A 27,521-nucleotide genomic window follows, 5' to 3' on the forward strand; every position below is an offset into this window, starting at 1 on the left:
TCTCCTGCTTGGTAATGAGCTTCTATTTGGCTGCCCAGGAGAAACTGCAGAGAAGCAAATTGTTCCAGACATGGGGGTGGGGTCCCCTCCCAAACAGCAAGGAGCAAGTGACACCCCTAGACATGCCCCTAGGTTTGACAAGGTTGACAGAACTGCCTGGCCTCCTTCCATCAGGAACTGTGCATGGAACACACCACCCTGCCCTCCTGCGGACAGCATCTCTGAGCCTCGAGAGCTCCCCACTCACATGAGGGGTAACTCTGACCTTCAGATTCCTGCAGTGAAGTTATTCCTTCCCTTTGGTTCTGCTGATGATAGCCTGGTTTTTCTTTCCCCAAGCCTGCGAGCACAGTTTGCTGAAACCCAACACAGAAAAATAACCATACTGAGAAGATGTAATTATACGGCCGCAGTCTCAATGGGAAAGTGCGGCAGGCTGGATTCTGGAGCCCACATCAGGAACAGCTGAGAAGCCCAACCGGAGATCAGAAACAAAAGACAGTTTTGAAGACCACTCAATCCAGGACCCACCAGGCCTTCGGCAGCTTCTTATTCTGATTGATGTTTGCTGCTGCTGCTGCTGCTAAGTCGCTTCAGTCGTGTCCGACTCTGTGCGACCCCATAGACGGCAGCCCACTAGGCTCCTCTGTCCCTAGGATTCTCCAGGCAAGAATACTGGAGTGGGTTGCCATTTCCTTCTCCAGTGCATGAAAGTGGAAAGTGAAAGTGAAGTCGCTCAGTCGTGCCCAACTCTTAGCGACCCCATGGACTGGAGCCTACCAGGCTCCTCCATCCACGGAATTTTCCAGGCAAGAGTACTGGAGTGGGGTGCCATTGCCTTCTCCGCTGACTGATGTTTAAATGGCACCAAAAACAAACAAAATCCCTGAATATCACAGCCTCTACTACCAACAGCCATCCTGATCCCATTGCTGCCAAGCTCAGAGCTCTAAGGCCACGATGGGGCCCAGGCACCCCTGGGTCTGATGACCAATCTGCGTAGATGTTGAGTAACCCCTGATGAACTTTAGGAATGGGGAAGGTTCCAGTCTCCCAAAAGGTCCAAACTCCAAGGACCAAGCCCAACTGACTCTCTGCCACCCATTCTTAAAGTGCCTAAGGATAACCCCAAACCTCAGTGACTCTCTTTGGTAGATGAGGCAGGAAAGGCCCACAGTGAGCTGATCTGTGGCCATTCAGGACCATATCAATGACCTCTTCTTCTCCATCGCCCTTCCAGCTAAATCTGATGTACACTAATCTCCATGTTGTTTCCAAAGAGACCCATGACTGGTCAACAGTTATCTTCCTGAATTGATCAGGCGGTCACTTAACACTCCCAGAGAGACCTTCCAATGGTTAATAGCTTATTCATGACCTTTATGAGGAAGGCATCTTAGAAAGAATCAGACTCAGGAGGCAGCCAGACTGGCCAGGGAAATACAGACCTATTGCTTTACTAACAGGACAAACTGGGCCAGGCTGACAGGGCCCCTGGGCCTCCGTTTCTCCGTCTGTAAACTGGAGATGCCACAAGCTGCCCCAAAGGACAGGAGGGCTCCCCCAGCAGAGCAAGCTGACAGCCCACAGCCCTGACTCTGCGATGCAGTCAGAGCCCAGCTCGACTCACGGGACTACTGTGAGGACCCAAATGAACTAAGGCAGGAGTGGTGCTTGGTGGCGCCCCAGGCCTGCTGGCTCCCCGCCCACAGTCTTGCCTCTTCTCTCAAGGAGTCGGTGCCGCTGAGCTCGCTCATAATGAGTCAGTCACAAGCACTGCCCTCACAGAGCCCACTTGGAGGGGTTTGAAGTCACATCCTGCCTCGCCTCACTTGACATGATTTATTCCACCCCAGGAATGCAGCTCATTTCCCAGAATTTTGTAAAGAACTTTAGTTAAAGAGTTTGATCTTGCTGAGAGCTCCATTTACCGCTCAGCTGTGGGGGGGTGGGGACCTCAGCTCTGCTCAGACCTATGGGTGGGAACCACACAAGTCAGCGCTGAAAGACCGCCCCTCCACCTAAGGAGCATCTCATCCTGGGGGCGCCATTTTTTTTTTTTAATCTCAAGCCACAATAGAAAATAATTAATTTAAAAGCTTTATCATAAATATGCAAAAGTGTCAAACAAAAGTTTCACAAAATGATGTATACACCCTAGGCACTCTGATATTTTCCATTCAAATCTATTTAATTTCTAAGACTACTGGTTGCCACACCAATAAGCTCAGGACCCACCAGTGAGTCTCCGTTGATAGCCTGAAAAACACCCATCTGACTCAGCCTTCACTGGGTAGATGAGTCTCAGACTCAGCCAGCAGCTTGCCCAAGATCACACAGTGAAGTTCACAAGGAGAAGTTCAAGTCCAAAGCCAAAGCAAGGTTCTGGGGCTGTCAAACCTCAGGCAGGTAAGACAGCAGCTGTAGTAGCCCAGTCGCCTGACATGGGTTGGATGGTTGGTCCCCCGCTACTCCCATCCTTTGATCCATACCTCAGTAAAGCCATAGCAGGTATCCTAAGGCCTCTGCCACATTCCCTGCTCCCCACCGTTTCCCTTAAAAAAGAAAGAGGCTGACACTTGGAGATGAAGTGACCTGACTGGATCTGGGGGGTTAGGAAATGTCCTTTGAGGACCTGGAGTCCTGCTGAAAGATCACAAGGACAGAAAGAAAGAGCCCAGTTTCCTCTGTACGCAGAGTCCACAACTGATCAAATCCACTTCATTCAAAACCTCACCACTTAAAGCTCAAGGTCTGGCCCCACAAGGAAGAGATGCCCAGAAGTGCTATGATATTAAAGGCTTAATACAGATCAGATGGGAGAGGAAGGCCACTGCCCCAGGAACGTGCTCTGCACACATTACATCTTAGGACAGTGTCACCTAATCCCATAGTGAGCAGACCCTCCTGCGTGAGTGTGTGTGTGTGTGTGTGTGTGTATAAACAGATATGCAGAGACATATGTTTATACACATACACACATTCTATAAACAGGAAACCCAAAGTTCCCATCTCTCTAGATCAGTGGTTCTGAAAACTTTCAGCCATCAAAGACTCCTTTGAGAATTGCCTGAAGGCCGTGAACCCTTTGTACCATCTTAGAGGTACATCTACAGAGACCCTCAAGCAGTCCTGGGACTTTTAGGAGCCCCCTGGTTACCAGCTCAAAGGCAAAGGGGCATTGGAGTGGCCTCCTCCTCCAAGGCAATGTGAACTTCTTTGAAAGGATTTTCTTCCTTCATTTTCCTCCAGAAGGTTAAAAAGAGGTCCAAGGAAACAGAGCTGTGGTCGGGACGACCCAAGAGTGAGAGTCCGCATGGGAAGCGGAGGACCTGGGATGGTGGGGGCAGGAGGCCATCTCCCCTGGGGTGCTCTCATCACTCTGGACAGCAGAAACAAAAAATCCAAAACTGAACAGCAAACTGTCTCTCTTCTGTTTGCATCCCTTGGGCCTGTTCTCTACTGAGCCAGCCATGTGCCAGCCCTGCACACCGGCTGCAGGGCAGGCAGAGTCACACTCTCCAGAGAAGCCAGGATGGACAAGCAGCATTCCAGGGCCTGCAGCCTCTCCAGGGGAAATGACCCAAATAGGAGCCATGCACAGGATGAAGATAAAACCTGCATATTTCACACTTTACACAAAAATTAACTAACAGTTCCTAGAACAGGTCGTGGTAGCATCTGTGTCTCAAAGTCTGGCTGGTATGAGCAGGCAGCTGGCCGCAGGGATGAGCCCACCACATCCGTCACCAGAAACCTAGGCGCTGCTTATTTTACCGCTTGCCGAGAATCACTGCTTTGCCTGGGCCACAAGCTGGACCTAGGGGAGCCAACGCTGGTGAGAGAATTAGCTGCAGCCCCTACCTTAGGGAGAAGCCAGATTCAGTCACCCAGCCTGCCCAGAGCGGAGCCTCCCCTCCCCCCATGCAGACGTGAGTGTGCGCGTGCACGCACGCACGCACGCACGCGCACACACACACACACACACACTGTGGGATCAGCGCAGGGTGGGACACTTCAGGCCAACCTGGATGTGGCCACTGGAGTCTCCGTATCCAGGGATCCTGGGAACGTAATTTCACCATTCTGCAGCTCCCTTTCTTCGTCTGTACATGGGAATCACAAAGCCCATGGCATAGGACCGTGCTTCTCATGGTAGACCTCACGACCACACATGACAACCCGGACCTGGAGGCAGGTTCCATGAGTGTCCTGCTTTGCAAAGCCAAAGCCCAGGAGATTTCAGTGACTTGCTCCAGGGCACAGGGAGTAGTAGCTGTTGGTGCCCTGGACCAGCCAGCAAGGTTGGTAAGAAGACTTGGTGACCAGCAGTGAGCAATGGGTCAGGAACAGGAGGGAGCGTGGGACGACCCACAGTCTTCTGTGCCCTCCAGAACCTCCAGAAGCAAAGCGGCAGACGTGGTCCTCATGGTTGCCACCGACCCCCTGTGCCCAGCCCCTTGCAAACTCCTTTAACCCGATTTCTCTGAGTGTGTTAGGAGGGGGGTTTCTCCCCCAGCCCCTCCCAGCTGTCCCCGGAGGATCCCACTGAGGAGGGAAGAATTTAATGCGCCTCAGGACCACACAACCAGTGTGGAATGTCCCGGGTCCAAGAGCACAAAGGCCGCCTGCTAAAGCCCCGGAAAGGCCTAGAATCCTGCTCCAGCCCCTGATCCCTGATCCTTGCTCAGGTCCAAAACGGAGTATCACATTCTTCAGATTCTTGTCTGAAAGCCAGAAAGGCAGGCAGGCGGGCGGGGGTGGAGGTGGGGGTGTAGGGAGTGGGGGGCTCTCTGCCATTTCAACCTAAGGATAATTAAAGCCTGCAACTTGCTTTAAAGGGGAAGAGAGTCACCATTTTTCAGCCTCTAACACATGGATCTGTCTCAGGTGTGCAGGAAGAAGGTTGGAGGTGTGAAGCCACAACGAGGATAAGGCCTGATGAATTCCACCATGCTCGGCGGCCAGTAATTAATCCCATGATGAGGCATTCTTCATGAGCACTTGGCAAGCCGCAGCTACCTCCTCCTCACCCTGGCAAGCACAGGAGACGGTTGGTGGGTGGCAGGCCCAGCTCTGGGCAGAAGGCAGGCTGAGAATAGCAGGCTGATGGGCTCGGAGGTGGCCAGGAGATAGCTAGGAGGTGGTAGCGGTGCTGGAAGGCTGAGGGGGAAGCAGCTATGGATCCATACAGAAGCCAGGCTGTGCCCAGGTCACACACTGGCCATCCACCCCAACCTGCTGCCCACTGCCCTATCTTAGACGGAGCAGAGGTGGTTGTTCTTTACACCTGACACCAGAAGCCAGAGAGTCACCAGGCCGACAGCCACTGTATACAAAAGCCTGAAAGTCTACAAGCCCCTAGCTTCACAAACACTTACAGGGTCGAGTAGGACAACAGGGCAGAAAAGGCAATGGAAGCAGATATAGAAAATGATTGGCCTGAAAATTAGAGGAGCAGGGAGAGGACTTGGGATCTCTCACCTGCTACCTCCGTCAAGGCACTTAGCTTCTCTGAGCCTCAATTTCCCCAGCTCTAAAATGACAACAATAACCTCAGTTATGCAGATGACAATACCCTTATGGCAGAAAGCGAAGAGGAACTAAGAGGAGAGTGAAAAAGTTGGCTTGAAACTCAACATTCAAAAACTAAGATCATGGCATCAGGTCCCATCACTTCATGGCAAATAGATGGGGAAATAATGGAAACAGTGACAGACTTTATTTTCTTGGGCTCCAAAAATCACTGTAGATGGTGACTGCAGCCATTAAATTAAAAGACACTTGCTCCTTGGAAGCTATGACAAAACCTAGACAGCAGATTAAAAAGCAAAGACATTGTCAACAAATTGACATTGTCCATCTAGTGAAAGCTATGTTTTTTCCAGTAGTCATGTATGGATGTGAGAGTTAGACCATAAAGAAGGCTGAATGTCAAAGAATTGATGCTTTTGAACTGTGGTGCTAGAGAAGACTCTTGAGAGTCCCTTAGTCATGTATGGATGTGAGAGTTAGACCATAAAGAAGGCTGAATGTCAAAGAATTGATGCTTTTGAACTGTGGTGCTAGAGAAGACTCTTGAGAGTCCCTTGGACTGCAAGGAGATCAAACCAGTCAGTCCTAAAGGAGATCAATCCTGAATATTAATTGGGAGGACTGATGCTGAAGCTGAAGCTCCAATACTTTGGAAGAGGTGACTCATTAGACAAGACCCTGTTGCTGGGAAAGACTGAAGGCAAGAGGAGAAGGGGATGACAGAGGATGAGATGGTTGGATGGCATCACCAACTCAATGGACAGGAGTTTGAGCAAGCTCCGGGAGATGGTCAAGGACAGGGGCGCCGGGTGTGCTGCAGTCCGTGCGGTCACAAAGAGTTGGACACGACTGAGCAACTGAACAACAGCAAAATGGGACCATTAATACTATCACTTTGGTGGGATTAGGAGACTTCAGGTTATTGCAACCTGAGTGTGACTTCAACCTTCATAGTGATTAAAAAAAAGACTTGGGGCTTCCCTGGTGGTCCAGTAGAATTGGTTCACATTCCCAACTCAGGGAGCCTGAGTTTGATCCCTAGTTGGGAAACTAGATCCAACATGCTGCCACTAAGACCCAGCACAACCAAACAAATAAATAATAAATAAAATAAATACCTTTTTAAAAAATAGATGAAAACTGGCTTGTTAAAAATGGACAAAATGAAAGACATCCAGCTGTTTCTTGGGCAAGTACTAAGTGCTTATCATGGGCCACGTGCAGTGCTAAGGGTCCCAGTGGCAACTCTTCTAACAGAGGCAGGGACACCAGCAAGTATAGTCAAGAAGGGCTAAGACGGAGACCAGCGCGGGAAGGCAGGGGAACTGCCAGAGCAAGGGAAGCTCTCCAGGCAGCCATCCGACACTTCGGACGGCAGCTGGGACTCTAGATTTATAGTTCTGCACCAGTTTGCCACAAGCCTTTCCCCTTCCTCACATAAAAGCGGTGTTTATGGCTCATCAGAGGGGAGGCCATCTCCAAGAACACTTGGTCCAGGAGAAGGGGCGGGGGCGGTGTGCCATCACTCTTATAAGAAAGGCAAAGAGACCTAGAAACTGGTCCATCCCCGGTCCATTCCATGGGTCCAGTTACTGAAGCACTTTGATGACAATGAGTGGCACTCATTGGAGAGGATGAAAGCAGACAGAAGGAAAAGGGAAGGCAGGAGAAGGTATGGGGACACATTTACTGGGGTCCCCCCAAATCAGCGCACAGAGGGCCTTCCACACTTTAGCTGCCCGAAGGCACCAAGAGACAGGTTCATCAGTATTACCCAGATTTTACAGATGAGCAAACTGGGGTTCACAGCAGTTAAAGAAACAACTGAGTGTCCATCAGTGGGTCCCTAGTTAGAGAGGCCTCCTCCGACACACACACTCCCACTCCCTTCTCTCCTCTCATGGGCTGTTCCATGCCCTCCCCGCAAATTCACCTGCTGCAGCCTTAAGCCCCAGGACCTCAGAATGTCCTGCATTTGGAGAGAGGGTCTTTAAAGACATATTAGGTGAAAAGGAGACAGTAAGAGTGGGCCCTAATCCAATCTGACTAGTGTCCTAAGAGGAGGAGGAGGTTCAGACACAGCAACACAGCAGGGATGAGGGCGGCTGACTGCAAGCCAAGGACAGAGACCTCAGTGGAAACCAACCCTACGGGTACTTTGATCTTGACCTTACAGCCTCTGGAACTGTGAGAAGTAAATTTCTGTTGTTTAAGTGGCCTGGTCTGTGATTCTTCCTACAAGCCTTCACCTGATTATCCTTCTCCATAGCATAATGACCTGCCACAGTGAGCCTGTCTGTCTGGCTGCCATCTGCTTTTCCCCACTGGAATGTCAAAGGCAGGCTTCAGTTTCTTCTATCCAATCATGTATCCACAGAACCGAAACAGTCTCCAGCACACAGCCAGCATTTGATACATATTTAATGAATAAATAAACTGAGTGAAAATGGGATTTAAACCCAGCTGCTGCTTCTAGAGTCACCCACTCCCTTCCCCATGCCCCACTGCTGCCTTCTGCTTTATCCAATTCTCTATTCCTGTACCCATCTCTCCTCCTCCAATATAAAAGCCGGTAAATAATTTTAAATAGTATAAATCCAAAGATAATCTCTAGCCTATAATCACCACCAAACAGTAGTATAAACAAGGTGACAGGAGATGTAAAAAAGATACACAACAGACCTCATCTCAGCCACTAGGGAACATCATCATCTATTAAGTGCTGAAATTCCCGGCTAACGTGTTGTTCTTATTAGTAATTTTAAGTCAATATGTAAAAAATAACGTTAGGTTAGGTTTAGAGTTTGTTTTTGGTTTTTTAAGTGTGTATTTAATGGTGGGCGGAGGGGGGCGGGGAGGGAGGGAATTGAGGACCACGACAGAGCTCTTCTACTCAAACCTCAACCCTGCAGACCTGGTACTGATCCAAAACCCCACAACAGCCTGGAGTGGGGAAATGGTGAGGTTGGCAAAACCTGAAACAGGACCACAGAAGTGTCCAAGTGACCACGTTGCACCCTGGCATTCTCACTCCGGGCAGGAGGATCTTTGCTGTTCTTGCCTGGAGAATCCCAGGGATGGCGGAGCCTGGTGGGCTGCCGTCTATGGGGTCGCACAGAGTCGGACACAACTGAAGCAACTTAGCAGCAGCAGCAGGAAGATAGCAGAATTCCTGCCAAGTTGGTCCCCTGAGCTGGGAGCTGGGGCTAGGGGGTACCAGGACAGCAAAGAGATGGAAAGAGTGAAGAAATGGCAGCAAGGGAGTCATTTATCTGGAATGAAAGAGAATGCCAGAGCAAAGACACAGCATTCCAGTTTCCAGGCCCTTGACCACCCATCTTTTCTGCTTGCACGGAGCCCCAAATAGCTCCTTCACAGTTGTAAACATCTTCCTGCTCACAAGCAGCCACTGGGATTCTGAAACTTCCTCTTTACAACAAAACTACACTGCTGCAACTTGCTGCTGCAACTGGTTCCTTCCCCAGGTGGCCTGCCTGGCTTTGGACAGTTCACGGACATCCCACCCCACCCACACTGCCCCCACCCTCAGCTGCTTGCCACTCGTGGTCACCAAGGGGCCTCCCTCCGGAACGCCAGGGGCTAGTTCCCCAGCCTCTCCGTTGACAAGGTCCCTTGGAGGCTCTGTCCCTCACTCCTCCCCATCCCAGCCCAACTCCCCATGTGTCTTCTGGCCCAGACCTGTATGAACCACTCAGGGAGTGGGGGAGACATGAAGATATTCCTCCAGTGAGCCCAGAAAGCTCTCCCAAGTCCAAGTTCCTGTGCTTTCTCATCACTGATGACAAAGTGGTTTTACCTGTTTTTCACCAACTCAACCTAGGCGTCTAAGCAGCCACTTTCTTCCACACTCACCCCTATCACAACCCATAACAGCCAAGTGAAGTGATTCTTTCCTGGGCATAGACTGTGAGCCCCTTGAGGGCAGGGCCTGGAATGTCTCATCCTAGGCATCCAGGAGTTTCTTTCCTAAAACAGATGCTCAGGATACATTTATTGAATTAATGAATTTCCAAGAGACTCAATAAAACCCATGGAACTTTCTGGCAAAGTCTGTAATGGTTCTTTCCCACAGTGGACCATAACATAGCCATTAAAATAATAATTGTGGAGCCTGTTGCAACATAGGAAACTTTATATTACAGCACTGAGTAAGTTAGAACACACGACAATATCTAATTTAATATTTAATTTTAGTATTTAATTTTGCAAAGTATGCATGTCTATGGACAGGAAACCTAGAAAAATGCAAAGGGTGGATAGGGTGAGAGGCAAATTTGTTTCTTGATAGTTTTGCTGTTACATTATTTGCGCTATAAACAAACCTCCATCCCCTTTTCTTTTCCTTTAAAAAAGAAACTGATTTCAGTAACAATTATGTCTCTCTCAACACTCCATGAAAAAAATCTCATCCCAAGTCCTTCAGCTGGCTGACCACATAACCAGAGAGCACAGGCAGAATTCCCAGCAGGCATCCTGAGGTTAAGGCCCTGGGAGTGGAATCCTGTACCCCCACATTTCCCAGGAAATAGCACAGGGGAACAAGCCTTATTGAGCCATCTGGGCTGCTTTAGGGGCTTCGAGATGGGGCTGGGGCCCAGAGCCACTTATGAGGAAAGGAAATCTCTTACTAGCCCAGAGTGACTCAGAGGGCCTTGGCGACCTGAATCACCCTTGTACAAAGCTCCGCTGAAGTCTGAGCAACTGAACAAGCTCCCAGCCCTGTTCCCTGGACATGCTGTGCCATGTCCCCACCTTGCAAACCAGCTCAGATGCCGCCTTCTCCAGGAAGCTTTCTCAGATCCCCCTGGGCCCGCAGCATTCTAGTGGGACACTAAGAGCTCCTGGAAACAAGAGTCCCTGATTCCTTCCCCTCCTTATTTCCAGAGCCCAGTCAAGCACCCAGCACACACTGTAAAGCTCTGAGTGAGTGAGTGAATGAGTGAAGTCGCTCAGTCGTGTCCGACTCTTTTCGACCCCGTGGACTGTAGCCCCCAGGCTCCTCCGTCCATGGGATTCTCCAGCCTAGAATACTGGAGTGGGTTGCCATTTCCTTCTCCATGTAAAGCTCTGAGTCGTTACCAAATGAGTAGACAGACAGACACATGAAGCAGGAAGGAATGCACTCTGCAAGTGGACACAAGAAGCACCCACTATGGAGATGGTGGCAGGCTCCCCAGTGACCAGCCAGGGCCCCTCCAATGGCAGGCAGGCACAGCAGCCGGGGCTCTCCACAAACACTTGAAAAATGGCCGGTTGAGGTTAAAGGTAAAGTCAGTAGCCAAGGCAACACTATCAACCTCGCTCCAAGCAGCCAACTGCACTACGGATGAGGAGCCTGGTTCTGCTGCAGCTCCAAAAGTTCTGCTCCTCTCATCAGTTCTTGGCCACAGGTGAGGGAGGAGGCTTGGGAACCAGTCCAACCCCTCACTGTCAAGTAACAGGCAAGCCCAGGAGTGAAGGGCATCTGCAAGGTCACACAGGGGTCAGAGCATAGGAGTGTGAATCAGGCTCAGTCTCCTCATCTGTAAAATGGGGGCAAACTTCCTACCTCCCAGAAATGAGGGAAGAATTAAATAAGAGAATCATGTAAAAACACTAACACAGTACCTGGTACATAACAAGTGGTCAATAAAACTTTAGTCTTATTACTATTATTAGTAAAGCTGGGACTTCAGCCCAGACATCGTGATTCCCAGCCAGCGCCCTCCCACCAGAGCTCCTTCCTTCCTTCCCCATTTTCCCTCCTACCCACCAGGCAATTCTAGCCTCCAGGAAGCTCAAGATGACACAAGCCGCCTCGTGTCCCAGGTTTCTGTCCCTGTGTCCCAACTCCCTAGTAGAGAGTCAGGCTCCTGAGCTAGAGGCATGCTCTCTGCCCTTGTTCCCACTAAAGCCCAGCAGGTCCAGCACAGGGCAGGTCATGCAGCAGGAAGGAGTCCTTTGATGATTGACTTGGCCAAGAAATTTGGGATCAATACCCAATAGCTGACTCTTCAATATTAAAAAATAGACAAAAGTTTTAAAAAAGCTCTCTGCAACACGAAAAAAAGAAAAAGAGCTCCCTGCTACCAACTCTCCTATCCCAGGAATTTTCAGATAAGTACTGAGCACCCGCCTTTTGTGAGACAGAGAGATCACTAAGTGGCATTCTGAGCTTCAGCTGCCCAGGCCTTCACATCCCAAGCTTACAGCTAAGTACCAGTGGGACTTGAACTCCACTCATGCAAGAAGGACAAGGGATCAAGTCCATGCAGGGTGCTGGTGAGGACTTGGGGATAAAGAGATGAAACAAGACCCTACTTCTGACCTCCCAGTTCAGCCTTTGCCCCCATTTCAGCCCAGTTAGATTAAGTCACCCAAATGGTTCCAAACGCCTCTTTATGTTTATCAGACAGGAAGCTGCCTTCTCCAGCCCAGGGCCTTATGCAAAACACAGGAAACTCGGTGGCTTTTGAACACCAGACAACTCGAAATAAAGGTGCCTTGGCAGCCTTGTAACAGCTTTTTTTGAAATGCTTAAACCGGTTCAGATGTGCGTCACCAGCTGAACTGTGTGATCTGGGAAGAAGAAAGCAAAGGTCATAGGCTTAGAAAACCTCAGTCTCCAAGCTCAAGGAATCTTCCCACAGGTTCCTCAGTCATCTCACCATACCTTATCATTAAGGGACAGGCTTAATTTAAAATCTTTAAAACCTGAACATACATCTCCTACCACCCAAAGACAGAGGATGTTGGTGACAACCTGAAAAGGGGAGGAAGAGGAGGACAAGAACTAAGCCACTTGGTGTGTGTTTCTATGCAAGTTACAACAAGCCTATGAAAGAAGCATCTCCACGTGGCCAGTGAGGAAGCCGAGACTCCAGCCTAACAGTTAGCAGGAGCAAAGGCAGGGGGCTGGTCCCAGCTCTGCCAGAGCCCAAAGCCCTTGTGTGGTTCCCTCTACATGGGTTTTGTATAGAAAATACAACTAATCAATCACCCAAGACCTTAAGTGACTTAAAATTACTAGAAACCAGGACTAGCTGCAGGGCAGTGGAAAGCCGATGTGGCTCTGAGTGGCCCACCCGCCGCCTGGCGCTGCCCCATGTGAAATATTGATTTTTGAGCCGCAGGAACTTCCAGCCCAAGTCGAACTGTCCAACTGGAAGAAGTTCAGAGAAACTCAAACCACTTCCCACCCCATTTCTTAACTCTTGGGCCCCTCCACCCTCCCAGCCCCCAAAAGAAAACGATTAAGGGTGTGGAAGAACAGACTTAAGCAAAGATGAAAGGAGCTAAGTACGTGTTGCTGGGCTGAACAGTGTGTTAAGGCGAGGAAAGGCATGATAACAGCTCAGAAACACTTTTAAATGAGGCCATGTGATTCTGAAAGGCACTGGGTTTGAGGGAAACCAGGGGCCAGAGCTTTCTACCAACTCAGAATGAGTTTGACTCGACCCTCTCATGGGGGGCGGGGGCGGGGGGAGCGGTGGGAGGAGTGAAAATTACAATATCCCTAAGATCCCTTCTGAGCTTCCCAGCGGGCTCAGTGGTAAAGAATTTGCCTGCCAATGCAGGAAACACAGGTTCGGTCCCTGGCTGGGGAAGATCCCCTGGAGAAGGAAATGGCAAACCCCTCCAGTATTCTTGCCTGGAAAATCCCATGGACAGAGGAGCCTGGCGGGCTATGGTCCATGGGGTCGCAGAGTCAGACACGACTATGCAACTGAGCACATACACACAGGATCCCTTCCATCTCAGACACTCTACGATCCTAAGTAAATTCAGTAGGGAGGATTGTACTGTTGCTACTGTACAATTTCTCTCTCTTTTTTTTTTTTGGCGTATGGGATCTTAGTTGCTGGATCAGGGATGGAAACTGTGCCCCCTGCAGTGGCAGTCTGGACCACTGGACCGTCAGGGAAGTCCCTGTTTATTTTTCTTTTAAGCCAGGCATCATTCAGAATTAGAGTTAAATGAAAGAAAAAGGAAACATGAGATGGAAGTTTCCAAAATAACATCCATGGAGGTAAGAGAGGGACTCGCCTCACAGAGGCCCCTGTTCCTCTGGGCAGCAGGGTAAGAACCATAAGGACCAAGAGGCACCAAGGAAGTGAGAGGCACCCTGAGAGGCATCAAGGAAGTGACCTTCGAGAGGGAGGGGAGGGGAAGCTCAAGAGCACTTCAACTTCCCTGCAGGCTGCAGCCCCACCTGCCCAGGAAGGAAGCCACACCTTTCAGTGGCAACTTCCAGAAGACCCTGCAAGGGTCTCTCTAGCCACAGAGGAAGGCTTCCCCACCCAGGGCTGCAGATGAAGACAGCTGCTGAGGGCACTGTCGTGAGAACTCCCTAGATGGCCTGGCCCTCAGCCAAAGGTTGGCCAGGAGCCTTTTCTGCGCCCACCTACCCAGGCCTGGGTGTGCTGTGTCCACCCCGGGTGCTGAAATCACCTCGGGGCCTGAGGCTTTCTGACAGCAGCCAGCCTGACTCAGTTACTTTTTAAAGAGACCTGCATCAGACACAAGGGGGCAGCTCCCCGCCTGCTCCCCAAATATCCAGTGCCATCAAAGCCTGAGGGGCAGGTGGGGGCAGACAGAAAGGGGTAGATACAGGCTGGCATCCCGCCTTCAAACCACCGGCCCATGGGGTGGCAGGCCCATTTTAGACCCAGGCTCATTGTGCATACTCATGTGTGACTCACATCACCTTTCAAGAGGCCTAGAGCTGCCTGGCAGGGACACAGGCCTGCCTGTGACCCTAAAGGGGTCTTAACCAGCTGTGCTACAGAAAAGAGCCAGCTCAGGAGTGAGCTGAGCCTGAGTCTTCTCTGGGGCCCACACTGTGCAAGGCTATGGCAGTCCTCCTTGAGAAGGCTAGCGGGGCTCTCCAATTCAAAACCCCCCTCTGATCACATTTTCTTGAGAATTTGGGCTTTTCCAATGTTATTAATACATAAAAACCATAGGCCAGATCTCTGAGGGACAACTGGAGATAGGGTGGGTTGCAATGACCCCAAGTTTACAAATGAGGAAGACCCAAGAGAATAAAGGTCTGGTCTGGCCTCCTGGTCAGGATGGGCTCCCCAGGAAAGGACAAGTGGACAGCGTGGAGCCAGGGGGATTGTGGGAAAACTGGCAAAAGGGCTTCCTAGAATACATTCCAGACACGTCCCGCGGGCTTCCTTTTCTTATACAGCAGAGAAAAGGCAATCAAAGCATCTACCATTTTCCAGAAACCAAGGGAAAGGATCAGAGTAGACATTTGTTTAAAGGGGTTACTCTGGTGATAATATGACATCATGGAGAAGAAAGCAGGCCCCAAAATGTTCCAACCACAGAGCAATTCAGTCCATTTTTAAGACCCTTCCTCTTCCCCTGCACGTGGCAGGCACTCAGTATGCAATCTGAGATCTCAAGCAATGCATTTTAAAAACAGAGACCCCCAAGACTGGCCAGCCAACCACATATTTTTGTTGTTAATAAAACTAACAAAATTTTCAATTTCTGACTATTTAAGTAGTCAACACATGTAAAAAGGCATTTAGTGGAAAAAGCAATGCTCAAGCTCACCCCAGGCTCTGGCTTCCTGGGCCCTTTCTAGAGGCAACCACTGTTACTTGGGTTTCTGTAGCTATCCATGCACAGAGCAGAGGCATCATACCATGATTCGCACAGGAGGGAGCAATACGTATCCCACTTTGTATCAAGTTTTATTCACTTAAAATATTTCTTGGAGAGCATGCCCAATCAGTACCTATAGGTCAGTCTCGATTTTTTTAAAGGCTTCAAGAATTCCCACTGTGCAGCTGTACCATGATTTATTTGACCTTCTTAATGGGCAGTTAGCTTATTTCCTGTCTTTCTCTAGACAATGCTACAAAGAATATCCTTGGACATTTCCTTTTGCATGTTTGAGTTTATCTGCTGGTGAGTTCCTAGAAATCAGTCAGAAGGACTATGCTTTGACAGATATTGCCCAACTACCTTCTATAAAGAGAGTTGTTACAACTTAGACCCCATCAGTAGGGCATGAGGGCACCTAAGAAACTGGGGCATTATGGAGAAATTTAAATTCCTGCATGTCTCAATTTCCCAAGCACTCTTGGGTATAACTGGCAGACACATAAACTGGCATGGTGTCTCTGTGAAGCAGTACGCGCCTTCTAGCAAAATCAAATGTACCCCCAACCAGGGCCAGACCCAGAAGCCAGGCCTCCAGACACTAAGTCCAGTGTACCTCCATGTCACCCCTTAGCTCTCCCTAGACCACGGAAGCTGTGTCTGAGAACTAAAACGCAGTGAGTTTGTGTATCTTCTGCCTGAGCCGGGGCCCTGCAACAAGGCTAATGAGCACAAGCTCATCACCAAGAGCATCCAAGAGCATCAGCAGATGGGCCCCAGAACCACCTGTGTTTTTACCACTCAGGCTTTGTGGTCCATGAGCAAACACACACACACACACACACACACACACACACAGAGAACATCATTTTTAGAAGCAGAAAGAGCATTGAGCTAGGAGCCAGGAGAACCATCCACCCTTCCTATCCTGTCTCCTTACCTGACAACCCAGGGAATGAAGACTGATCACATATATTTTCTTAAAAATATACACAGTCACTATGTATCAGGCCCTTTACATACTTAATTTCTTTTAGTTCTCACATCTAACCCCGTAGGATGGATATCATGACTCCTGTATTACAGATAAGGACACTGAGGCTTGGGGGGTTAAGTGACTTGCCTACAGTCCTAAGTGGCAGGGTCAGGATCTGAACACTGTCTAGTGCCAAAACTCAGGACTCCACTCTTCCCAGCTCTAATGAAGAACCAGATCCCATTAAGTCACAAGCCTACTGCTTCCCAGGGGGCAGCCGGGGTTCCACTCCGTTGTCACAGGAGGGCTTAAGCCCAGGGGCTCAGCACACCAAGGGTTAAAGCCAAGAGGCAGTGACTCTCTGGGGCTGCACAAAGGGAAAATGTACTTCCTGCCCCTGTGGGCAGAGATGCTGTTTTATGCTCAGCAAATTAGGACGTTTGTTTAATTAAGACGACACACAGATTTTGTTATTCTAAATATTTTTGGAACATGATGCTTGGGAGGAAGCTGTCAAGGCCTGGATTTTTGTTTTTTCTTTTTTTCCTTTGCCTGGGGTTTCTCTCCACCCCTCTCCCCACCCCCCCACCAAGAGAAGGGTAGGGCCAGGCTCAGAGGAGAACAACAGCCAACCCCTCCTCTCCTTTTGAAATAAAGATGTCAAGCTGGTAAGGGCTGTCTTAAGTACTTTATGGAAGGATTAGCTAGAAGAGGAAGTGAAGAAAGCACAGTTAGCCTGGCTTCTAGCAATACCCTCCACCAGGCGACACAACAATGCAGCAATTTTTAAGTGTGCTTTTCTCCTTTTAAAAAGCTAACAGATCCGTGTTTTGTTTTTTTCTGGAGCAAGAACGGGCAAGAGGCAGGCTGTGATTAACATGCGTCCTTCATCCAGTGAGAGGGAAGTTGTCCCATCTCCAACCCCTTAGGTTAAAAGTTTAAAAATAAAAAATAAATGTCAGAAAGCCCTGCCCCTCTCTTTTCCTCTACCCTCACCTGCCCTTCAGACAAGGAGCCCCACAGAACGCACCTCTGGGGGTTGCCCTTCCCCAAACACTGCCTGCCAATCCAAGCACCTGGATCTGCCATGGGCACTGCCAGGACTTGCTGAATCTGAAGAACAGAGCTTTTTTAGTGTCACCCTGCAGCCATCTGGGGGGCACAGCGGCTCTCAAATTACACTGAGCAATCTCTTGACGTTTTTAATTACACCTCAATTATCATAAATGAGTCCTCACTTTCCAACACTGAATGCTTGCCTCGGTTTGGCAAACCTGCCATGTCCTCCTTCCTCGAGGCAGCTTCCTTTCTCATCCCAGACAGAAGTGGCCCCTCTCAGAATTCCTCGAGTCCTTTGTCTGAGGCCTGTTTGAGACACTCATCACAGGCAGCTTCTGTATCTCAGTCATTGGGCCACTATTTCCCCCTGAGGACTGTAAACTCCCATAGGCCAGAGGAGAAGGGAGGGCTGGCTCCCTTCTCCCAATCCCATGACTCACAGCACCCTTCTAGGGTCTCTGTCATCTTCGCCTCACCTTAGAGTCATCTACGGATTTGTCTTGGCTCTCCCCTAAATGCCCTAGGGCACAGGCCAGGTCTTACTCAACCTCACACCCCCCACCACCTGGCAGAATCTCTGGCACAGAGGAGCCAGTTAAATATTTGCTCAATTACACATCTGTGTACCCTCCCCCCACTCCCAGCAGCCTTGTATATAAATTGACTAATATTAATCAAGTGACTGTCTAAATAGGCCTTAAACCAGCCTCCCTCCTTACCATAAAGGGAATAAACCACCCGGTGAGGTTACAGGCTCAGACAGCACTCAGAAATGGCCACAGTGTTGCAGTAAGGCGCTCAGGTTCTTCCCGTTCAACAGTTACTCAACAGTTACTTTGCAATCCTGTTAAGCCCAGGAAAGGGTGCAGTGAACCCAGAAGTGGCTGGGTCCCTCAACTGCCCAGCGGAGAGAGATCCGCCAGTGCCTAGGACCTGGGACTTCCCGGGAACCTTTTCCCCACACCGGCTGGGTGGGGCCACAGATAGCAGCCCGGGCGCTCACCCTGCCCCCACCTCAAGACAATCTGCAACCTGGTCCAGGAAGACACTCCGTTTCTGAGACACTTGGGCTCTTGGGGGCGCGGTGGGGGGTGGTGGGGAGGCGTAGGAGGGTGGGGGGGTGCAGTCCTGCCCTGGGCGTGGCCCCGGACAGCAGGAGATCAGGATCCTGAACAGAGACATTTGGGGGGGGGGGGGGTGGCGGGGTAAGTAGAAAACCCTGGATCTGGCCCAAAAGGGCACGATACAATAGCCCAGGCTGGATCCTCTAGGAGCAGAGCCCAGCTCTCCCCGCCCCCACCCTGCCGGGGCGGTCCGCAGGTGCGCTGGAATCAGGTGCGCGCAGGGGTCGCGGAGATTGGTGCGGGCCTTACCCGGCCTTCCACTCCCAGGAAGCAGAGGCCAAAAGTCAAAGGATGCGGATCTGTGAGGGAGGGGAAAGTCTTTCCTGCCTCAAGCCGGGATCCCCGCCGGGTCCCCTTTCCCAAGCACCCAGCCGCACCTCTCCCGGTCCCCCTCCTCCGCCCAGCCGATCGCACCCGGGCGAATGAGGAAGTCGGGAGCCGAGGGCGGAAACCGGGCCAAGAGCAATGTCTGCTGCAGGACTGTCCGATTCTGACTCAGGAGGACGCCCTGACAGCTGCCAAACGGTCCCTGGTGCCCGCTACCTCCGTTTCGAAAACGCCCGGAAACTTCCCAAGGAGCCGCCGCCCCGAGCCCCCCATCTGAACCTCGCCCAAGCGGCTGGGTCCAAGGGACAGAGGCTGCCCAGAAGGGGTTAAAAAGTTTGCCCAACTTGGGCACTGGGCGAGGCGAAGGCGGGGCGCGTGCCCCGGCAGCAGGGGGAGGTCGAGGCTCCCGGGTGCCCGGGCTGCGGAGTGTGCCGGCGGGAGGGCAGGGAGTGGGTACGGAGGGTTTCCGGGAAGTGCCCGGCCCCAAGCCTTCCTCGGCTCCCAGGTCTCGCTTCCGTCGGCGTCTTCACCGAGCATCCGCGCGGGAGTCCCGGGGCCCCTCTGTGAAGGGTGCCCAGCCCGCTCTCCCCCGCCCATGCCTGGTCGCCGGCCGCGCGGAGGCCGAGAACCACTCATCGCCCAGCTCACCCAGACTCCGCGCGTCCGGTACCCGCCACCCCCGCTCGCCCGCTCGGGGCGGGACCCGCCGGTGGGGCTCGCTCACCTGAACCTGGATCTGCCCCGGGGAACAGGCGCTGCTTCTCCCGAGAGGGCTTCCTCGAGCGCTTCGGGCGACGGCGGGGTGGGGCGAGCGCGCGAGGCGGGAGCTGCAGCAGGTCAGCCTCGCTCAGCCTTCAGTGCCCTGCCCAGGAACAGCTAGGATCTGCGCGCCTCACCGCACCCTGCGCTGCTCCTCGCCGCCCTGCCGCCCCGCCCCTCTCAGAGCGCGCCCACTCCGAGCCCAGCGCCGGCTGCGGGGCGGAGCCTGAAGAGACGAGCCCGCCCCTGAGCTGTCTCACCCACTCCAACCAGCTGCTGGTCATGATGAACAGACAGCTTGACCTGTGGAAAGGCAGTGGGTGGAGCCTATAGGCCCAGAAGGGTGGGAATACGTTCTCCCCATCCGCCCCCATCTCCACCCCCTCCACCTTCCCCCCGCTCTTCTTAGGCGGGAGCCCCGCCCCCTAGGGCGGGCGCAACGAACCGCCAGGTTCCAGGAGAAGGATTGACACAGAGAGAATCCAACCAGGAGGAGTAGAGTCTCGGCGGACTCCCGGCAGGGATTTTGGTGCATTGCCTGATTTCGGGCGAGGCCCGGCGGGAGCCGACTGGGAAAGTCCGGGCTGCTGACACTCCGCCCCGCGAGCTGTTTTCTCTGACCCATGTCATTCTGTTGATACCAGAACAGATATTAAGTACCATATATGGGAAAAGTGCTATTTTACAATGCAGATGGCCTGTGGGGGCGGACCTGGACTCAAGTCCCGGATCCCTGGTGGGCGCCCTGAGTTCCATTTTTGACCCTGTCTTTGGAGTGCGCACGCTGCAGTCTTTCAGCCTCCAGACGTCTGCTCCGGTGGGTTCCTTCAGCCTGGAGTGCCCTTCCGAGCCTCTCTTTACCTCCACGTGGTTAACTCGCACATTTCCTTTCAGATATTTTTTGCAAAATGTTTTCTTGGGGTTCTTCAGGCTGGCAAAGCGCACTGTGTGTGTGTATCTGTGTGTGTATTACTGCCCACAACAAGAGGATTACAGATTTTTTTTTTTAATTTTTAAAAGATTTTGTTACATTTTTAACCCATCTGGAATTCATTTTAATTTTGGAGTGGGAAAGAAATCGAATATAATTTTTCTAATAGCCAACTGTCCACACACCATCATCACCTACCAACTCATATATTCTTGAATCTGTTTCTGAGTTGTATCCATTCGTCTTTCTGTGTGTTCCTGTGCCAGTTCCACAATACTTTAAGGATGGTAGCTCTACAATACATTTTATATCTAAAGAGGGAAAATTTCTCATTACTCTTTCCTTTTGGAATGTTCTTCCTACTATGACTAAACTAGTCTTCCAAATGAGCTTCAAAAAAAGTATGATCTATAGGCAAGACAAAACTGGAAAAAAGATTTTGCAACTCTGTGACAAAGAATTATCAACAATATGTGAATATCAACAATATGCATCCATAAGGTAAACCCCAAATGCTTTAAAATAAAAGTGGTCCAAAAAGGAACGGTCTAGTTAAAAAGAAGAAATAAAAATGTCCAGTCATCTGAAATGCAAACAAAACTACATGGAATGCCATTTTTCACCTATGAAGTTTTTTAAAAAAGAATAAAAATGTCCACCGTCAGCCAGGTTTAGAGATTACAGGTGAGAAAGTTGATCAATTTTTCTGATAATTAATCATAAAGTAATCATTGGAAAAGCACACCAAGATGAGTTTAATAGTTCTTCTTTGCAGCATATATAACTTGCATAATTTTTCTAAAACTGGGAGAGACCCACCCCAACATCATCTTGCATTTATCTCTCATAGCACTAACACACTAGATTTTTTAAAATATTTTTTACTTTATTTATTTTAATTGGATTACTTTACAATATTGTGATGGTTTTTGCCATACATCAGTGTGAATTCGTCATAGGCATACATGTGTCCCCTCCTTCCTGAACCCCCCTCCCACCTCTCTGTCTACTCTATCCCTCTAGGTTGTTCCAGAGCACCGGCTTTGGGTGCCCTGCTTCAAGCATCAGACTCACACTGGTTATCTATTTTACATAAAAGGTAATGCATATGTTTCAATGCTGTTCTCTCAGATCATCCCACCCTCTCTTTCTCCCACTGAGTCCAAAAGTCTGTTCTTTACACCTGTGTCTCCTTTGCTGCCCTGTAAATAGGATCGTCAGTACCATCTTTTTAGATTCCATATATGTGTGTTAATACACAGTATTTGTCTTTCTCTTTCTGACTTACTTCACTCTGTATAATAGACTAGGGATTCATCCACCTCATTAGAACTGACTCAAATGCGTTTGAAGCTGAGTAATATTCTGTTGAGCACTAATACATTAGCTTTTAATTGTCCATATACTTACTGTTTCCTCTGCCTGAGCTAGGAGCTGCCTGAGAGCGGATAGGAAATATGCCCTAAATGTCTCTGTGGACCCAGAACTGACACAAGGCTTGACATAAAATGGTCTTTAATGGATGCTTGAACAAGACTCAGAGAACATCCATTTCCTTACCCATAAAATGGGTGTAATCACAGGGCCTTGCCTGCAGGACTGTTGGGGAGAACACAGGAGAAGTGGGCCTGTAAGTGTTTTATAAACTGCTAAGCAATGTGTACTTAACAACAGAGCATTATCGATGATGATCATATCTATTTTCCTCACCTTCAACCTCCTACACCACCTTCTCCAGAAAACTGAGGTCCCTAAGAAGATGGAAGGCCTGTCAGCTGAGCTCTGAATTCTCTCCTCATTATCTACTAGCTTGTATGCCTTCCTACTTCAGGAAGCCCTCCTGCTTACTGCCCAACCTAACCATTCCTCTGTCTCCTAGAACCTACACCCTAGTGGTATTTTAGAAAAATATTTTATCTATTTTATCTGAGTATTAAAATAGTATTATGGTTGGTGTACATGCATGCTAAGTTGCTTCAGTTGTGTCCAACTCTTTGCGACCCTATGTAAGGACTGTAACCTGCCAGGCTCCTCTGTCCATGGGATTTCCCAGACAAGAATACTGGAGTGGATTGCCATTTCTTCCTCCAGGGGATCTTCCCAACCCAGGGACTGAACGCACGTCTCTTACATCTCCTGCAATGACAGGCAGGTTCATTACCACTAGCACCACCCAGGAAGCCAGCCCATGGTTGGTAGAGAAAATACTAAAAAATAAATCAAAAGTATCTACAACCTTACAAACTCACTATAGCACCTATTAACAAATCTTATTTCCTTCAAATCTTTCTACACATACATATGTAAAATAAAATTGGCAGATCAACATGTATATGGTCATCTGATTTATTACAAAGTTGCCACTGTAAATAAGGGGAAAAGATGGTCTTTTTTTCATTTTATTTATTCTTTTTTTTTTTTTTTTTTGCCACCTTACACAGCATGTGAAATCTTAGTTCTCCAACCAGAAATAGAACCCACACCCTCAGGATTGGAAGCACAGAGTTTCAACCACTGGACCACCAGGGCAGTCCCAAAGATGGTCTTTTTAATAAATGGTGCTAGATCAACTGCCTATCTGCACATTGAAATAGATTTTTTTTCTCCTTCTCTTATACCATTGAGAGGAATAGCTTAGGATGAATCTGAGACCTAAATGTAAAGATTAAACAGTGAAACTTCTAAAAGAAAGTTCTTCATGACTTTGAAGTAGGCCAAAAAAATTTTAAGACACAAAAAGTATAAATGATAGGAAAAGATTGTTAAATTGAACTTTGTTAAAATAAAGAACTTTCATCCATTAAAAGATGTATTTAAGAGAGTGAAAAATCAGACCATAGACTGGGAGAAAATATTTACAATACATATATACAAAGCAAGGGTGTTATCCAGAATTTATCAAGAACATCTATGTTAAGAAAAAGACAGTCAACCCAACTTTTTTTTTCTGTTTTAATGGGCAGACTTGAATGAGTACTACATAAGAAAGGATAACTAGCCCGGAAGCAAATTGAAAAGGTGCTAACCCTCATTAGTTATCACAAAATGCAAGTTGAAACCACAATGAGTTAGCACCACTCCAGCTAGAATGGCTGAAATTAACATAACATGTGTTGGGGAAGATGGGACTTCCTGAATCTCTCATAAATTGCTGATGGGGATGTAAGTTTCTATAACCACTTTGGGAAAGTGTTTGGCTGTATGTTCTAAAATTGAATATACTTGTATAGGGGTTTACCTGGTGGCTCAGATGGTAAAGAATCTGCCTGCAATGCTGGAGACCCAGGTTCGATCCCTGGGTTGGAAAGATACCCCTGGAGAAGGGAATGGCAACCCATTCCAGTATTCTTTCCTGGAGAATTCCATGGAGAGAGGAACCTTGTGGACTACACTCTATGGGATCATGAAAAGTCGGACCCGACTGAGCGACTAACACACTATACTTATATAACCTGTGATCCACAATTCCACTCTTAACTACATACCCAACAGAAGTGAGTGCTCACACCTGACAAAGACATGTACAAAAATGTTCATAGCAGCTTAACATGGCCAAGAACCAGGAATAGAAAAGCCCACCAACAGTACAGTGGATAAACTGAGAATGTTCATACAATGGACTACTATACAGAAATAAAAAGGAAGAAATTAGTATTATGTGTGAAAAGACACAGTGACTCGGATATCCATGAACTGATAAGTGGATGAACAGAACTGTGGTATATGCCTACAATGGCATATTACTCAGCAACAAAAAGGAACACACTAACACGTGCTACGAGATAGACAAACCTTAACAACATTATGCTAAGTAAAAGAAGCCAGTCACAAAAGACAACATAGTATATAATTTCATGTGTATGAAATGTCTAGAATAGGCAAATCTTTGGAGATAGAAGATAGATTAATGGTTGCCACAGGTTGGGGAAAGGAAACAATAGGAATTTACTGCTAATGGGTATGATGAGGTTTTTTTTTTTTTTGAGACAATGAAAATATTCTGAAATAAGATAGTGGGAGTGGTTGCACAACTCTCTGATACACTAAATCGAGAAATTAGACAAATTGAGACAGTAACATGGAAACATGTACATTACCATATGTAAAATGGATAGCCAGTGGAAATTTGCTGTATGATGCAGGGAGCTCAGTCAGGTGCTCTGTGACAAACCAGAGATGTGGGATAGGGTGGAAGGTGGGAGGGAGGTTCAAGAGGGAGGGGACATGTGTATACCTATGATTGATTCATGTTGATGTATGGCAGAGACCAACACAGTATTGTAAAGCAATTATCCTCCAATTAAAAATAAATTTTAAAAAAGAAAAAAACAACTGAATTGTTTACTTTAAAAGAATGAACTTTATGGTATATAACATATCTTAAGCTGCTATTATTTTTTTAATGAATTACTTTCACAGACATACTGCTAAGTGAGAGTTTAGACACACACACACAAGTAGATATTGTATAATTCCATTTTTGTGAAGTTCTATAACAGGCAAAATCAAACTCTAGTAAAATAAGCCAGAATAGAGGTTTTCTTTGAAGAGAGTTAGTGAATGGGAGAGGAACCAAAGGAAACTTCTGAAGTACTGGGAGGTTCTGTGTCTCAATCTGGTTGGTGGTTCCAACTGGGTCTCCACATGTAAAATTCATTGATTTGTACATTTAAGACTTCTGTGCTGTACTGATGCTAAATTTGTATTTCAATAAAAAAGGAAGATAATAAAGTAAAACTGAAGCAAACTATAAACAATGGGCAAAGATGGATAAAAGGTATATGGGAGTCCTTTGTCCTATTTTGTTTAAGTTTGTGACTATATAAAATTAAAAGTTACAAATAACATGAAAGTGAAAGGCACTCAGTCATCTCCAACTCTTTGTGACTCCATAGACCTTACAGTCCATGGAATTCTCCAGGCCAGAATACTGGAGTGGGTAGCCTTTCCCTTCTCCAGGGGATCTTCCCAACCCAGGGATCGAACCCAGGTCTCCCACATTGCAGGTGGATTCTTTACCAGCTGAGACACAAGGGAAGCCCAAGAATACAGGAGTGGGTAGCCTATCCTTTCTCCAGTGGATTTTCCTGACCCAGGAATCGAATCAGGGTCTCCTGCATTGCAGGTGGATTCTTCACCAACTGAGCTATCAGGGAAGCCCTGATAACATATAACATAAATAACATGTATATGTTATTTATATTAACAATAACAACTGATAACAAATAACTAAAAAAATACAATTCAAGTCATTGTGTATACATAGTTTATGTTCCTGCTAATTCTTTTTCTTTTCAACATCTTGGCAGCTCATCTGCCTATAACCATACTTGGGGATTTCACTGTCTTAAAAACAAACCAGAAAAAGGATTACTATCCAAAATATTCAAAGAATTCTTAAAACTCAACAAGAAGAAAACAAACCACATGATTAAAAAAAAAAAAGACAAAAAAACCTTAACAGGAAAATGATATACAGAGGGCAAATAAGTGTATGAAAAGATGTTCACCATCATATATCATGAGAAAAAGCAAATGGAAACAATGAGCCTCCACTACACACCTGTTAGAATGGCCAGAATCTGGAACACTGATAACACCAAATGCAGGTGAGGATCTGGAGCAACTGGAACTCTTATTGATTGCTGGTGGGCATGCAAAGCCACTTTGGAAGCCAGTGCTGTGGTTTCTAACAAAACTCAACATACTCTTACCATATTATCCAGCAGTTCTTCTCAGTGTTTATCCAGAGGAGTTGAAAACATGTACACCTCCAAACCTGCACATAGATGTTTCCAGTTGCTTTATTCATAATTGCCCAAACCTGGAAGCAACAAGATGTCCTTCTGTAGGCAAATGGATGAATAAACTGCTCCACATCCTGACAATGAAATATTAGTGCTAAAAAAATATGAACTCTGGAGATATGAAAAGACATGGAGGAAGCTTAAACATATTATTAAGTGAAAGACTCAATATGAAAAAAACTGCCTGTTAATATGATTCCAACTATATGACATTCTGAAAAAGGGCAAAACTATGGAGAAAAAAGATGAGTAGTTTTTGAGGGGTTGTAGAAGGGGAAGGACCAAACAGGCAGAGCACAGAGAGTTTTTAGAGCAGTGAAAATATTCTAGCGACCTCCGTGGTAGTCCAGTGGTTGAGAATCCACCTTCCGATGCAGGGAACAGGGGTTCAAACCTGGTGAGGGAACTAAGATTTCAATGCCTCCAGGTAACTAAGTCCATGCACCATAATTAGAGAGACCCTCCTGCCGCAGCTACTGAGCCCACATGCTCTAGAGTCCTTGCTCCAAAATAAGAGAAGCCCACGGGCCACAACTAGAGAAAGTCTGTGAGCCACAAGGAAGACCCAACACAGCCACAAAAATTTCAGTTTAAATTAAAAATTTTTGTAATTAAAAAAAAATACTCTCATGAGTGATGTATACCACTTTCTGCCCTACATCTCATCAGGAGATTTATCCAGAAAGTGAGCCTTAACTCACAGTATCTGCATCAGGCCCTCAGATACCGCACCTTGCTCTTACTCACCCTCTGAATCTGCTCTTCAGATGTCCACAAGCCCAAAGCCTCACTGAGGTCTTGCCTTCCTAGATGGCATTTGAATCTGCTCAACATCCCTTCCTCCCAACACAGACTTTCTAGAAACTCCCGAGAAGGGCTGTTTGCTTTCCCTGTTCTCCCTTCCATGATTGCTTCCCAGTCCAGGGTGGACACGCAGCTGGACTGCACCAGTTTGGGCTATAACTGTTTGTGGAAGGTGGTGTTTCTTTCAACTGGCTGGCACCTGGTTTATATTGATCCTTCAGTATTTTTAATAGCACCTCTGCCAGAGGCTCCCATTGACTGAGTGATTACCATGTGGCAGGCATGGTGCCAAGTGCTTTGGTTAAACATCATCTCATTTAATCCTCACAAGGACACTACGAGGTTAGAGATGAATATTGTCTCCATTTTACAGATGAGGACTCAGAGGCTCAGAGAACTTAGGTTGACTTGCTAAGTTCACACAGTGCTGGGGCCAGAGTTCAGCCGATGTCGGTAGAGCTTCAGAGTCCAAGTGCTACATAGTACTACACAGAGGTGCCCAGTGTTTTCAGCTCTCTTCTCCCTTCTTCTCCTCCTTCCTAGATCTGGCTTCTGACCTACTCCCCCACTTTCAAATA

At 48.1% G+C, this 27,521-nt stretch overlaps 1 protein-coding gene across 1 annotated transcript in view; it reads right to left on the reverse strand.

Annotated features, from left to right (window-relative positions):
- Positions 1-19,577, reverse strand: part of MYH9 (myosin heavy chain 9) — an 86,159-nt gene extending 66,582 nt beyond the window's left edge. Inside the window, exon 1 of the mRNA XM_061417352.1 lies at positions 19,367-19,577. The gene's annotated coding sequence lies outside the window, so the exon portion shown is untranslated. The remainder of the gene's footprint in view (positions 1-19,366) is intronic.
- Positions 19,578-27,521: the final 7,944 nt, after the last annotated feature.

The sequence above is a fragment of the Bos javanicus genome, chromosome 5, assembly GCF_032452875.1.
Source record: "Bos javanicus breed banteng chromosome 5, ARS-OSU_banteng_1.0, whole genome shotgun sequence".
NCBI classification, from domain to species: Eukaryota; Metazoa; Chordata; class Mammalia; order Artiodactyla; family Bovidae; genus Bos; species Bos javanicus.